Consider the following 14,658-nt stretch of genomic DNA (forward strand, 5'->3'; position numbering starts at 1 on the left):
CATTTGTATATATTAACGTATCTTGTTTCGTAGGATTGATTGGAATGAAGCCTTTTCCCCCTTCCAGATACAATGTAACTGTGGGAGCACTGGATATAAAAGGGTCATTCTCCAGTGTGATATGTGGCTAATTGATTGTAATATATACTTTCCTCAATAAGAAATAGAGATTGGTGATTATAAATATGTATGGGGAAAAAAACCTCCCTGAAAACATTTAAGACTCATTTATACTTTTTGTTTTCTGATATTATAATAAAAGCCAGGCTTATCAATGGGTCACTAGAGGGCACTGTGACTCTTCAAGTTTTCAAGTTGTACTGTTTGGAAAAGAAATTCTGTTCTAAAGGATATTTTTGACTTCTGTGAAGATTTTTGCTGGCATCCAAAAAAGTGAAATCAAATATGAAGAGTGTGATAAGTGCATAGAAATTGATACAAGACTGTGTATGAGTTGATCAGGAGGTTACCTTTTTTGGTTACAGGAAAATCCAAGTTTTAGGAGCTTTTAAATTATGGAAATGGTGTGTTTTGATCTACCTTCCTTTCAGTGTAAGACAGTGTTTTGGTCTAGAGATTTCTCATTGTTTTCCCCCTCTGGAAACATTTTATGTTACAGCTGTAGTTGTGAGTGTTAACTTGATTCACCAAATGGCATAAACCGATATTTATGAAATAAAAATTTATGTTGTAGTTATTTTAAAGCATTATATAATATTCCGCCCCCCAACTGATGTGAGCCTTTAGTAGGTACTTTAGAATTTACCTAAGATCCTTTCATTGGCATCCTTATTTTTACTTCGTTAAATACTGTGCTGAAGAGAAAGCTCTTCTTTCACTTCATTTTTCCCACTATATGGCTAAGCCTGGGATTATGTTAACAAAATCAGCCAGCAGCATTGCTTTGCCCTTCACAGTGACCTTCCTGAAGGACTTCCTAGTGAGTAGTGTGCATCAAGCAGCATCTTTGTTAACAGTTAACTATGATTTCCATTCACACAACATAAAAACCCAGAACATTTGAAATGGTAGTAGCCGGTTTTAATTTGATAAACTTGCAAATGGTTCACCAATTTCTTTTCTATGTTTGTCATCTTGTAGTAGGTTGTTTAGAAAAAAAAAGTCCACACATCATTAAGTTTGAGTTTGTCCTAGCCTTACTAAAGGGACTTGGTTTATTTATTTATTTTTAAAGGGACTTGTTTAAAATAAGGAGTGGTTTTGTACGGTCTTCAACAACCAGGTGCTGGGCTCCTTCCTTTTTTATAAACAAACAAACAAACAAATAAATTCAATAAAAAGACTCTAAGTAGTATAGTTAAAATACAAGATATTAATATTATTTCTAAAATATATTTTTAAAAAGGCTCTATTATTGTCTCTTCCTGGAAGACAATATATCAAAACTTATTTGTTCAAATTGATTTTTTTATGTTTCTTAACCAACCTCACCTTCCTTTTTTAAAAGAATATTTTATTTAAATTCAATTTGCCAACATATAGTATAACACCCAGTGCTCATCCCATCAAGTGACCTCCCTAGCCCATCACCCAGTCACCCTACTCCCCCAACTTCCTCCCCTTCTGCAACTCTTGGTTTCCCAGAGTTGGGAGTCTTTCATTGTTTGTCTTCCTCTCTAATTTTTCCCACTCGGTTTCGCTCCTTTCCCTTATAGTCCTCTTCACTATTTCTTATATTACACATATGAGTGAAACCATATGATGATTGTCTTTCTCTGATTGACTTATTTCACCTAGCATAATACCCTCTGGTTCCATCCACATCAGTGTAAATGGTAGGTATTCATCCTTTCTGGTGGCTAATAGTCCATTGGGTGTGTGTGTGTATAAAATATATTCTTTATCCATTGAAGGACATCATGGCTCCTTCCACAGTTTGGCTATTGTGGACATTGCTGTTTTGAACATTGGTTGCACCAACTTCACCTTCCAAAACAGTTTACCAGTCTCATCCCCTCCACATTTCCCCCTCATCTCCTCAATTCAGAGTTTATGCTAAAATTCTTTAATCCCTTCTCTTCCTCTCTTTCCTTCTCTCAATAATCTAACAGGCTGCAGGACTCTATCTCCAATTATATATATATATATATATATATATATATATATATATATATATATATATTTTTTTTTTTTTTTATTTTCTAGAGTGGCGTTTTCTGAAAGTAGCCAAACCTTGTCATATAGCATCTTACTATACCTTAGGTTTAAATCAAATCATTTTTCTGTGTATGGTTCCTTCCTTTCACTGTAAAGTAGAACATTTTAAGTAGCAGTGGCAAGCCCCCTCTCCCCCCAACAGTATTAGAGTTTCCTTTACGGAAAGCGAGATCAACAGTGAGTGTGTGTTGTATGAGAGCACATGAAATTGGCAGTGAGGGACCCCTGGGTGGCTCAGCGGTTGAGCGCTTGCCATTGACCCAGGGCGTGATCCCGTGATCCCGGGGTCCTGGGATCGAGTCCCACATCAGAAGCTGCAGGGAGCCTGCTTCTCCCTCTGCCTCTGTCTCTGCCTCTCTCTGTGTGCTTCTCATGCATAAATAAATAAAATCTTAAAAAAAGAAAAAAAAAAGGAAATTGGCAGTGAAACTAATGGCCAGGTTAATGTTATATTGGTATGGGGCTCACTACTTCAAGGATCAGTTCTTTCCCTACTGTGGCATCTGATCAAATCTGTTTCTGCTTCCTTGCTGCAGCGTGGTAATCACAGCTAGCATTGCTGAATACCAATGTATCTGGCAGGCTAAACCCTTCGTTTAGGTATTTAGGGCGCACCCTATAGGGCTCATCACGCTCTCTTGGCCTAGGCAGGATGGGCAACGTGTTCCTTTGGAATTCAGGATGGAGCCTACTTCCGGAAAGGTTATCTTGTTGGCGGTCACTGAGAATTACCGGGCTGCCTGGGACTTTCAGAACCACCCTAGGGCTCCCATAAAAACACTTTAAAAATAATATTTTTAGGAAAAGATGATGGAAGTAGAAACCACGTGATGAAGAATCTTAAATCTATTAAACTGTTGTTTTTTCAATCCCCCTCCCCTCCCCCCCCTCCCCCAACTAACGTGTCCCTGCAGCCATTTCACCACTACGGTTGTTGAGCAGGGGGTAATTGCTGCCTTGGGAAGAGGAAGATGGATGGAAGGGAAGTCTAAGTCAGGCCAAGTAAACACAAAATCAGGCGGGGGCTGAGGAAGGGACGGTCAGACAGGCGTGTCGGAGTGTATCCCGCGGTGGGCGGGGATGGTTAGAAGCAAGGGAAGCCCGGCTCTCGCTCCCAGGAAGCCTGCGGGGGGCATGGGAACCGAGCAGCGCCTCGTCGGGCCTCAAAGGCAGTGATGGCGGCGCACGCAGGGCGTGCCAGGGCTCACGGACCAGGGCAGCACTGCGCAGGCCCGAGCCACGTGGCCGCCTCGAGAGAGAGCAGGGGACGCCGGGAGGGCTGCCGTCTGCGCATGCCTGCGGCGGAGGCGGGGCTGCGCGGCGGGGGTGCGCAGTGGGTCAGGAGAGCCCGGAAGCGGCGGCATGAGGTGCGGGGGAGCCGGCGGGATCACGCCCTGGCGCCGTCGCGTCGCTCCCTGGTCGCCCACGTGCCGCCGAGCCGGCTAGTCAGACAGGGAGGCCTGGAGGTAGCCCGCGGTGAGGCGCCGTTTGCTGAGCTTCTCAGCTCCCTTTTGGAGAGCGGGACGGAAGAGAAAGCTTCGTCGCTCTGCCGTTACCCCCGGAGAGGCCTAGACGACCTGGAAGACCCCCGTCTTCCCTGAGACTGTTTTACAACCGGAAGTGAAGGAGCAGCCTCCGTCGCCAGGTTCGCTTCCCGACTCCGCTGACAGTGGGAACTTGAGCGCCGCGTTGTGTCCGTGAAATGGAAAAGGAGGCCACGTTTTCACGAGACGCGAGCGTAGCGTGTACTTTTTCAAGCCTACAAGGTACAGTTTGTGCGACAGTTAGAAAAGTGGGATGAAAACATTAAAAAAAAAAAAAAAAAAGAAAGCTTGATCTCCAAGCTCAATATTTGGTTTTCTTCAAGAAAACACACAATTGTATCACAAGATGGGGGTCCTACTGCGTAATTCCCTGCCCCAATTTTTTATACGTCATGCTTTATTTTGAGTGTTTTCCCGGTTCTTCAAATATTTAATGGCTGTAACTTGATTGCACTCTTCTTCACCTTCCTCTTCCGTTTTCTTAAATGTTTGTCCTGGCCCCATTTACTGCCACAACTGTCTCCTTTATACCTCTCCTGGGTGCATCAGGCTTCCTCTTTTTCAGTCATGCCTGTATTTTGAGGAGCTTTTTTTTTTTTTCTTTTTTTAAAGATTATTTATTTATTCATGAGAAACAGAGGAAGACGGAGAAGCAGGCTCCATGCAGGGAGCCCGACGTGGGACTCCATCCCGGGTCCTCGGGATCACGCCCTGGGCCGAAGGCAGGCGCTAGACCGCTGAGCCACCCGGTCATGGGCTTGCTTGCTTGCTTATTTATTTATTTATTTATTTAATTATTTTAATTCATGAAAGACACACAGAGAGATAGAGGCAGAGACACAGGCCGAGGGAGAAGCAGGCTCCATGCAGGGAGCCTGATGTGGGACTCGATCCCGGGTCTCCAGGATCACGCTCTGAGCCGAAGGCAGGCGCTAAACTGCTGAGCCACCCGGGATCCTCGTGGAGTTTTTTAAATCATGCAGCCATCATTAAGTACTCCAAGACTTTGTTGTGTTGTACATGCTCTGCTCCATTTCTGAATTAGTGCCTTATTCCCGAGTTCCATATATTGGGAGCATATTTGAGAACTAATGTGAGGAGTCTTACCAGTCAAAATGCCCTTAACCACCACAAACTGTATTCTCTAATCTTCCAGCCAAGTCAGATACTTGATAGGGAGGATGGCTTAATTGGGATTAAAAAATCATGACTAAGGAAAATGTCCCCACAACTGTAGGAGCATGCTCCTGTGAGAATTGTGTTTTTTTTTTCCCCACATGTATGCAGAAGGCAGTTCCTTTTACATGTGGGAAGTTTATTATTGCCATCTTTTTGGAAAATGTGGGTCTATTCTTATTTTCTCTTCTTTGCTTAAGCCACCTGCAATTTCGTTCTCTTTAGCTATGACTGGCGTATATATCTGTAGTTGTTATTTTGTAATCTTGGAATTTATTTTATTTTTTTTTACCAAGGTAACTTTCTATCTTGACCTTAATCTATGTGAAGAAATGGGTTTAGAGTAAATGACTAGCCACTTTTAGGGGCAATTACTTAAGAAGAGCTCCAGTTATTTTTATATTTTAATGCATAAAGATACCTGTTTTTTTTTTAAGATTTTTTTTATTTATTTATTCATGAGAGGCAGAGAGAGAGAGAGGCAGAGACACAGGCAGAGGGAGAAGCAGACACCATGCAGGGAGCCTGATGTGGGACTCGATCCTAGGACTCCAGGATCACACCCTGTGCTGAAGGCAGGCGCTAAATCGCTGAGCCACCCAGGGATCCCCCGAAATTACTTTTTGAAGAATGAAGCAGGCACTGAAAAGGGAAACATATTGTTCCCAAATTTGTCAATTTCTCTAAAATTAAAGGGAAATAATTTTGGATCTGAAATCTTGAACAATGATTACTTGCTGGGCATATGAAAATAGAAGAATAACTTTAGAGTAACTAGAAGGGAAAGTTTATTTTAGAAACATTTTAAGCTTAGGCATACTAACATAATATACAATATACATAATGTATATTGTTATAATTATAATATTAGGCCGATTATTATACAATACTATTAAACAGTATTATTATTATTGCCTTTTTACTTCTTTGGCAAGGGTGGAGATGCTATTGTGATATCTCTTAGGTTCAATTAAAATATGTAAAATTATTTTCAGACTTGGGGCTTTCGTATTACAAATTACATTGTAGAGGTCATCTGTTAGAGCCATATTATCAGGCTTAGCTCCAGGAAAGAAAATTATTTTTATAGCAATTAGGAGTTTAGAACCATGGTACCCAGGCCTCACATTGGATAAAAAGAACTGGAAGAGTATTAATTCAGTTTAGGGTGAGGCGACTCTTAGGATAAACAGCCTCTGGCTATGCCAGTTTAAGTTTTATATATTAGGGAAAAAGTACACGTGTTTTATCTGAATTCAGTTCTAAACATGATTGCTTAAAGAGCAGATATAATGTCACATCCGTCAAACATAGATTAAGGGTGTGCTCCGTCCGGGGTTCTCCTGTACTAAGGTATAATTTTTACTTTATGATACTAGCTGGGTTATGAGAAGAAACTGGAAGAAAAAAGAGGCTGTTCTATAAATAATATTGATATAGTACTAAATAGAAAAAATTCTGCAATATATTGTAGATATAAAGAAACCATATGTAGAGAAAACTCCACAAAAAATTGTACCATAATAATGTGAGAAGGGAAGGTAAGATTAAAAGGGGAAGTTAAGGTTAATAGTAACTTTCACCCTGAGGCCAACACAGTCCCTTTTCTTGTATATTATTGGGTTTCTGTACATGTGTTTGAAGAGAGATGTTTGGATCTAGGTTACATAATCCATTGCTGTTTGCTCCAGAACATTGTATAGCATCTTTGGAGCTTTCCTGTCAGCTTCTCTATAAAAAGAATTGTTCTTAAATCTCTGCTGCCTGGAGCTATGCTTCAGCTAGTGTAATTTTTCCATATTAACTTTGCTGATAAGCAGAGCCTACATTATAAATGTAAGTTTGACACAAATTGGGAAGAAAAGGAAATAATATGAGGTTTATTCAGTCTTGTAGAAGTTTTGCCTGAGGAAAAAATGATACAAATGTTTATTATTTAATTAATTTTTAGGCTTGCTCTCACTCTCTCTGTCTCTCCATTTGTGGAAAGTATTTACTCCATCAGTGTACTGAAAGTCTGTTCAACAGACCAAAGGCTAGCCAATATACAGCATTTCTCTTTATTATTTATATATTATTTATATTGTTAAGGTTGAAAAAAAATGAGGTGAAAGGAAACATTTGTGGAATATAGAATTTGAAGAGCATATGGCTATTAGGGATTAATAGATTAGCTGTGCAAATAGAAAATATTCTAAAGCCTTTGAACTTTCTATTTAGTAGTTGGCATTTGCATTCATCAATCTCTTCTAAACCTTTCTTTTACCTTACAACAATTTTGAGTAACAGCCATGTCTCCCATTTTCTGACATCAACTTTACTTACCGTTAACTGATTTCTTATAAAAGATATAATTCAGGAACAGCCAGATGGAGAGCTGCATAGGGCAAGATATAGGTGAGGGGCATGTGGAGCTTGCATGTCACCCTCCTAGTACCTCGATGTTTTCACTAAACCAGAAGCTTTCTGAACCTTATCATTAGGAGTTTTTATGGCGGTTTCATTGGTTGATTAAATAAATCATGGACTGTTGGTGATGAACTTAATCTCTGGCCCCTCTTGCCTCCCTAGATGTCAGTGGGTGGGGCTGAAAATTCCAGTACTCTAATCTTGCCTTGGTCTTTCTGGTGATGAGCACCCATCTTGAAGCTATCTAGGGACCTACCAAGAGTGGCCTCAATTAAAGAAAAGATGCTTTTATTACCCAGGAAATTCCAAGGGACAAAGGAACCAGGGATAAAGACCAAATATTCCAAGTTGCTTCTATCATCCCTTTCATTCAGGAAATTATAGAGGTTTTAGGAGCTCTGTTTAAGGAACTGTGGGAAAAGACCAAAATATATGTTGTTTTTAAATCACATTCTCCCTTTCTAATTTATGATCATAGGAGAAATACTGTCCTTCCTCTTTTTCCCATCACATGTATCAATTATATTTAAGTATCTGGCATATCCCATTAGAGCTTCTTCACTAAAAAAATATTTTCATGAAAATCCCAACAAAAGGAGTAGAAAGGAGAAACTTCCTCATATAGGTTATGTTCTTTTTTCCCCTTGTAATCTTGGCACGTACTGTTTCATGAAGGGTATGATAATGTCCACAAAAGTCTTGTGGTTAGATATAAATATCATAGGTTACAAATAAATTTCCTTTGTCAAACAGGAAGTATGGCAAATGGGAAATAATTATCTTAGAATGTTTTTTGTTTACTTTTCTGCCTGGTTTTAAAAATGTTGCTATTTCTTATTTTGCCTTTGCTCCTTTCTATCCTCCATAGTACATGTCTCTTGATTACAGTCAGTCATACATTTTTTTTCAGAGACTACCTATATACTAGTGACTTCCAGATCTGTATTTCCCAGATCCTAAGTTCCTGATACATAAGGGAGAAATCTTTCAGTTTTCCTACAGGCATTTTAAGCATTCGTTTATTCATTCAGTGCATTTAAAAAATGTTATTTCTTTCATTTCTTGAAATACCATTAACATACAGTGTTATATTAGTTTCAGCTGTATAATGTAATGATTTAACAGTTCTACACATTACTCAGTGCTCATTACAATAAATGTACTTTTTTTTTTTTTTAAGAGTGCAATAAGTGTACTCTTAATCCCCTTTATCTGTTTCACCTATCCCCACACTTTCCTCCCCTCTGGCAACCACCAGGTTGTTCTCTGTATTTTTTTTTTTTAAGATTTTATTTATTTATTGAGAGAGAGAGAGAGAGAGAGAGACAGGCAGAGGGAGAAGCAGGCTCCATGCCAAGATCCCGAAATGGGACTCGATCCCTGGTCTCCAGGATCACACCCCTGGTGCTAAACTGCTGTGCCACCAGGGCTGCCCAGTTCTCTGTATTCAAGAGTCTTTTTATTGGTTTCTTCTTTACTTTGTTCGTTTGTTGTTTATTAAGTGCGTTTTTTTCTTTTTTCCTCAGTGCATTTTTATTAAGGGCCTGTTATGTGCTAGCACTTAACCTGTCCAGAACTTTTCATTTCTATTTCTCTCCATAAGTAAATACTTGTCTCCAGATAACAAAGAAACCTGGGGACTGTTTTTCCCTTTTCCTTTGATGATAATGATAAAAAGAACTGGTCTAATACTGTGATAGGCATTTGGCATACTTCATTACTTTGTTGTATTCCCATAACAATTTTGTGAGTTAGGAACTAGTATTTTAAAGTCAAGGAGAAATTTGAATTGAGAATTCTGTAAATTATTTGAGATCAATATGGCTATTGGGTGGGAGAGGCAGGTCTAAACTAAGGTCCTATGCAGTAACAGATTGATTTTCCTTCATTAATATTACGTATGTAAAGCTCCCTCTTCTCCATTCTCACTGTTCCAAGTGTAGTTCATTCCTTCATCAACTTGGCCTGGGTTTCGTTTCTTTCTTTCTTTCTTTCTTTCTTTCTTTCTTTCTTTCTTTCTTTCTTTCTTTCTTTCTTTCTTTTTTTTTTTTTTTTTTAAAGATTTATTTATTTATTCATTCAGAGAGAGCGAAGAGAGAGGCAGAGACACAGGCAGAGGGAGAAGCAGGCTCCATGCAGGAAGCCGATGTGGGACTCTAGGATCACACCCTGGGCTGCAGGCGGCGCTAAACCGCTGCACCACGGGGCTGCCCTTGGCCTGGGTTTCTTAAACTGGTTTCTGTTAGGTTGGTTCATATGTCTCCATTTCATCTTCAGTACTGCTACCAGATAAATCTAAGATCTGATCATGTTACTTGTCAATTAAAAACCCTTCTATGGCTTCTTCATTAACTACATGACACGGTACATACTTCTCTCTGACTGTTCCTCACACTCTCCTACTGTCTCCCCTCCACTTAGATTCTTTGTTAACAGAACAAGGGTTCTTTGTTTGTAGTGGAGTAGCAATGTGCCCACTCTAGTGGCTGGTTAAAACTGGTCTAAGCCAGTGTTTCTTGATGGAGGTGTTTTGGTGTTTTGAACAGTACAAATCTCCATTGTAGGGGATTGTTTCCAGCATTTCAGTGTTTTTAGCATTTTTGGCCTCTAGGCATGAGATGCCAGTCATGCCACGTGCTTCTTTCCATCATTGTGATGATCAAAATGTCTTCACACTTACTAAAACATTCCGTTTGGGGCCTGGATGGCTCAATTGGTTAAGTGTCTGACTCTTGGTTTTGGCTCAGGTCATGATCTCACAGTTGGGGATCCAGCCCTGCATCAGGCTCTGGGCTCGGCGTGTAGTCTGCTTCATATTCTTTCCCACTTTCTGTCTCAAATAAATAAAATCTTAAAAAAACAAAACAAAACATTCCCTTGGGGTTGAGGTACAACCACAGATCTAAGTTAATCATGGTATTCCTTCCCCCTGCTCGTAGATTCACTCCTAGCTAGTTGTAGTCGTGTGATCCTCTTAGGGACCCTGAGACCTAAGGGAAGTTAGCTGCCGGATCTTCAGGGAAAGCTTTTCATTTTCTTAATTGAAAGGACAGATATAGCTGTTGATGTTCCTCTTTCTTCTGCCTGTCCTGAATGAGGAGTAGAGCAGAGCTGTAGAATCCATTTTGCAACAAGCCAATGTTCCAAGGGTAGTGGAATAGAAAGAAGGGCCTGAATGTTAGCACCAGCACTGGCCTCTATCTCGTTGCAATTCATTTTTTTTTAAAAGATTTTATTTATTTATTCATTCATGAGAGAGAGAGAGAGCGCGAGCGAGAGGCAGACACAGGCAGAGGGAGAAGCAGGCTCCATGCAGGGAGCCAGACGTGGGACTCGATCTCCGGTCTCCAGAATTACACCCTGGGCTGAAGGTGGCGCTAAACCGCTGAGCCACCCGGGCTGCCCTGCAATTCATTTTTAAATCCTGTACATACTGAAATGCTCACTATGATGTTACCATTTATTGCCATACAAAGTTATTACAATATTATTGACTATATTCCCTATGCTGTACCTTTCTTCCCCATGACTCATTCATTCAGTGACTGGAAGTTTGCACTGCCAAATCCCTTCACCCATCTTGCCCATCTCTCCCCTACATCCCCTCTAACAACTACCAGTTTGCTTTAAGTAGATTTTGAGAGGAAGAATTATTTTACTTTGAATTATGAATTCTGTCATACTTGGTATCTAATACAGAATGTGTCAGTCCAGAACAAATTAAAACATTGGAATAATTCTTGCTTGAGGATAGCATTCCTGTAGACTCATATTTCTGGCTCATTGTATCTTTCAGTTGTAACTACAAGGGGACTACAAGGTTCATGTCTATAGCCAATTAAACATGTCACCTCCTCAGTTACTTGGCTATCAGCAACTTCATGTCCATTCTGTTTCTTCACCTTTTTCTATAGCTGTACCTGGACTTTGTCTTACCTAATATTTCTTCCTTAGACATAATAAGCCATCCTTCCTACTCTTGCATTAGTCCTTTTTTACTAGGTTTTCTTTCTTTTTGTCTTTTTCTTTTTTGTACATGGGAACTAGTCCTTGACTTATCAGCATTCTCTCTATTGGTTAATTCCTGTCTTTCTATAATTCCCATGGTTCATCATTTCAACCATCTGTAAGCAGTTCCCTAAATTTCCTTACATTTTGCATATCTTTGCCATTTTGAAAATGTTATTTTTTCATTCTCCGTAGAAGTTCTTTCAAAACTTGTCCATTCTTGGGGTGTCTGAGTAGCTTAGTCAGTTAAGCATCTGCTTTCTTTTTTTTTTAAGCATCTGCTTTCAACTCAGATCGTTATTTTGGGGTCCTGGAGTCTGGCTCCCTCCTCATCAGGGAGTCTGCTTCCCTTTCTCTCCCCCATTTTATATGTGCACTTGCTCTCTCTCTCTCTCTCAAATAAATAATTAAAATCCTAAAAGAACCAAACAACAACAAAAAACTTGTTCATTCTCCTTGAACTCCAGCTACTTATACCCTCCCCCCAACTGCTCCCTTCTTAAGAGATAAACATTTTGCCATAAAGAAAATCTGTACTATCCCCACCTTCTACTCAATCCCTCCTACTTATAATTCAGAGAGGACCCTTTCTTTTGTTTAGGTATAATCTATGTGAGTTCTAGATCTCATACCCTGCCATCATCTCACGGACCTTGCTCAGTGGATTTTTTTCCCTTCTCCTCTTGTTATGTTCCGTTAGAATTTATATACGGCATAAGTTGCTCCTGTTTTGTAAATGTACTTAGATCTCGCATCCATTTGTGGATCCTTGCTCTTTTTCCAATCCCTTTTAGTCACATATTTTGAGAGTTGTATTTTGTGCTTCCACTCCTACTTCCTATTACTTTCTCAACTAGTTCTGTTCCTTCAGTCCACAGGTTCCTTGGCTTGAATGAAACTCCTCTCTCCAGAGTCACTAGTAATCTTGCTAAAGCCAAGAGGCATGGCTCAATCCTTACATTATTTGACTTCTTTCTTTTATTTGATACTTTTGATCCTGACACACTTTCTTCCTTTGACCTCCATGATATTCTAGGTAAAATTTTCCTTTTACTTTTCTGGTTCTTTCTTACACATCTTTGCAAAATTCTTTGCCTGAGGAGTCTTTCCTGCAGTCTTCTCTTTTCATTCTATAGTTCTTTTCTTAGATCATCTGTTTCTAGGACTTAAAATACCAACCATATACTGATGATTCCCAAGTTATTGATTCCCTCTCAACAGTTCTTAACTTCAAACCAGTATATACAGTTGCCTATTAGATGTTTTCAATTGGCTATCATATAGGTATTTCAAAACAACACATCTTATCTCTTCGCACATGCTTGCTTATCCTTTGTTGTTTCTAATCTCATTAAATGGCATCATCAAAGGAGAAACTTGAAAATGATCTTTAACTTGTCTTTCTCTGTTATGTTCCATATCTAAAGATAATTGGATCCTATTTCTTCCACCTTGTAAATATTTCTCTGATCTGCCAACTTTTCTCTATTTCTGTTGCTATTTTCCTAGTTCAAATTGACATTTAGCTGTCATCTGGGTAAATGCAAGAGCCTTCTATTTCATCTCCATGCTTTAATCTTTCCTTTTTAAAATCTATTCAAATGCACGTATTGTTCACCTGGCTAAAATCCCTCAGGAACTTCTGTTTGCTCTTCTGGCCTAAACTTTTAAGCATAGCTTATCAGGTTCTACTTCTTTACACTCGCCAATAACCACTTAACCCTTTTTATTCTAAGCACTACACATATTAAAGTTCTTCCTATTCATTTTTCACTGTTATATGCTCTTGATTTCATGATTTGGCATATGCTTTCTTCTTCCTACTTCAATTTGTTTAACTCTTACTCATTTTCTTTTTAAAAGATTTTATTTATTTATTCATGAGAGACACAGAGAGATAATGACATAGGCAGAGAGGGAGAAGCAGGCTTCGTGTGATGAGCCCAATGTGGTACTCGATTCCAGGACCCTGGGATCATGCCCTGAGCCCAAGGTAGATGCTCAACCACTGAGCCACCCAGGCATCCCAACTCTTATCATTTTCTAGATTTCATCTTAGATATCCCTTCCATTAGAAAGCATTTTTTCTTTTTTAAGAGTTTATGTATTTGAAAGAGACCGTAAGAGCACAAGGGTGGAGTGGGGAGGGGGAGAGAGGGAGAGGGAGAAGCCAACTCCTTGTTGAGCAGGGAGCCCCATGGGGCTCAATCCCAGAACCCTAGGATCATGACCTGAGCTGAAGGCAGATGCTCAACTGACTGAGCCACCCAGGTACCCCTAGAAAGCCTTCCTATGGGATCCCTGGGTGGCGCAGCGGTTTGGCGCCTGCCTTTGGCCCAGGGCGCGATCCTGGAGACCCGGGATCGAATCCCACATCAGGCTCCCGGTGCATGGAGCCTGCTTCTCCCTCTGCCTGTTGTGTCTCTGCCTCTCTCTCTCTCTGTATGACTATCATAAATAAATAAAAAAATGTTTAAAAAAAAAAAAAAAGAAAGCCTTCCTATTTCCACATCTCCACCTCAAGTCTGGGTAGGTCCTAGGGCACTTTGTATCTATATTATCATGACATTTATAACAGTGTATTGTATTTACTTGTTTATTTGTCTATGTCATGGATTAGACTCCGTTTTCTGGAACTGAGTCTGATTAGGTCAGCATGGCATGCTAGGGTCTGGCACATTACATGGTAATAAATGGAGACTTAACACATGATTGAATAAATAAGTAAACGAGTGGGTTACTTGTAACTGATTAAATGTATAGAATGAGTGAAAGTTTAGGACAAAAAACCCTAAAATATGGGTTTGAAGTCTAGGTTGGCTGATGTTGCCAGTCATTGGGAAAAGGAATCCAGAAAGCAGAGTCATTTTGGAAGTGAGATCCTGAAACATTTATGTGGAGCTATCTGATGAGCAACAGAATTTTATAGGAATGGTTTCAGGAGAGGGAAATAAACTAGAAACATTGATTGGAGGTCATCAGCCTATTGAGTATGAGAGAGCCTGGGAGAGGCTGTATAGTGGGAAGAGAAGAGAGCAAATTGTCAGAGTACTTAGGAACACTGGCATTTATGAGGTGAGCAGAACAGCAAGGAACCCACAAAGGCATCTGAGAGAAAGCAACCCACTTGGTGTCATGTAAGCAAAGGGAAGGGGGAGTTTCAAGGAGAGATAATTGACAGCGTCCGATTAATTAGGTGTTTTGTTTTGTTTTGTGTGTTTTGTGTTTTTTTTGGTCATTCAACAAATTGAGTTTCACAAAGGATATTGTGTCAGGTGTTATTCGTCCACCTTGCTTCACTACAAGTTTCTTGAGTGCAGAGATATTTGTACTTTTAATCCCA

The 14,658-nt window shown here is 39.9% G+C and overlaps 1 long non-coding RNA gene and 1 pseudogene across 1 annotated transcript in view; one reads left to right on the forward strand and one right to left on the reverse strand.

The window, feature by feature from the left end:
• LOC112642718 (60S ribosomal protein L24-like) overlaps positions 1-3,542 on the reverse strand; it is a 99,355-nt pseudogene extending 95,813 nt beyond the window's left edge.
• Positions 3,542-14,658, forward strand: part of LOC112642772 (uncharacterized) — a 32,338-nt gene continuing 21,221 nt past the window's right edge. The window contains exon 1 of the long non-coding RNA XR_007403799.1: positions 3,542-3,944. This is a non-coding gene — a long non-coding RNA (uncharacterized LOC112642772). The remainder of the gene's footprint in view (positions 3,945-14,658) is intronic.

The sequence above is a fragment of the Canis lupus genome, chromosome 19 (assembly GCF_003254725.2).
Source record: "Canis lupus dingo isolate Sandy chromosome 19, ASM325472v2, whole genome shotgun sequence".
NCBI classification, from domain to species: Eukaryota; Metazoa; Chordata; class Mammalia; order Carnivora; family Canidae; genus Canis; species Canis lupus.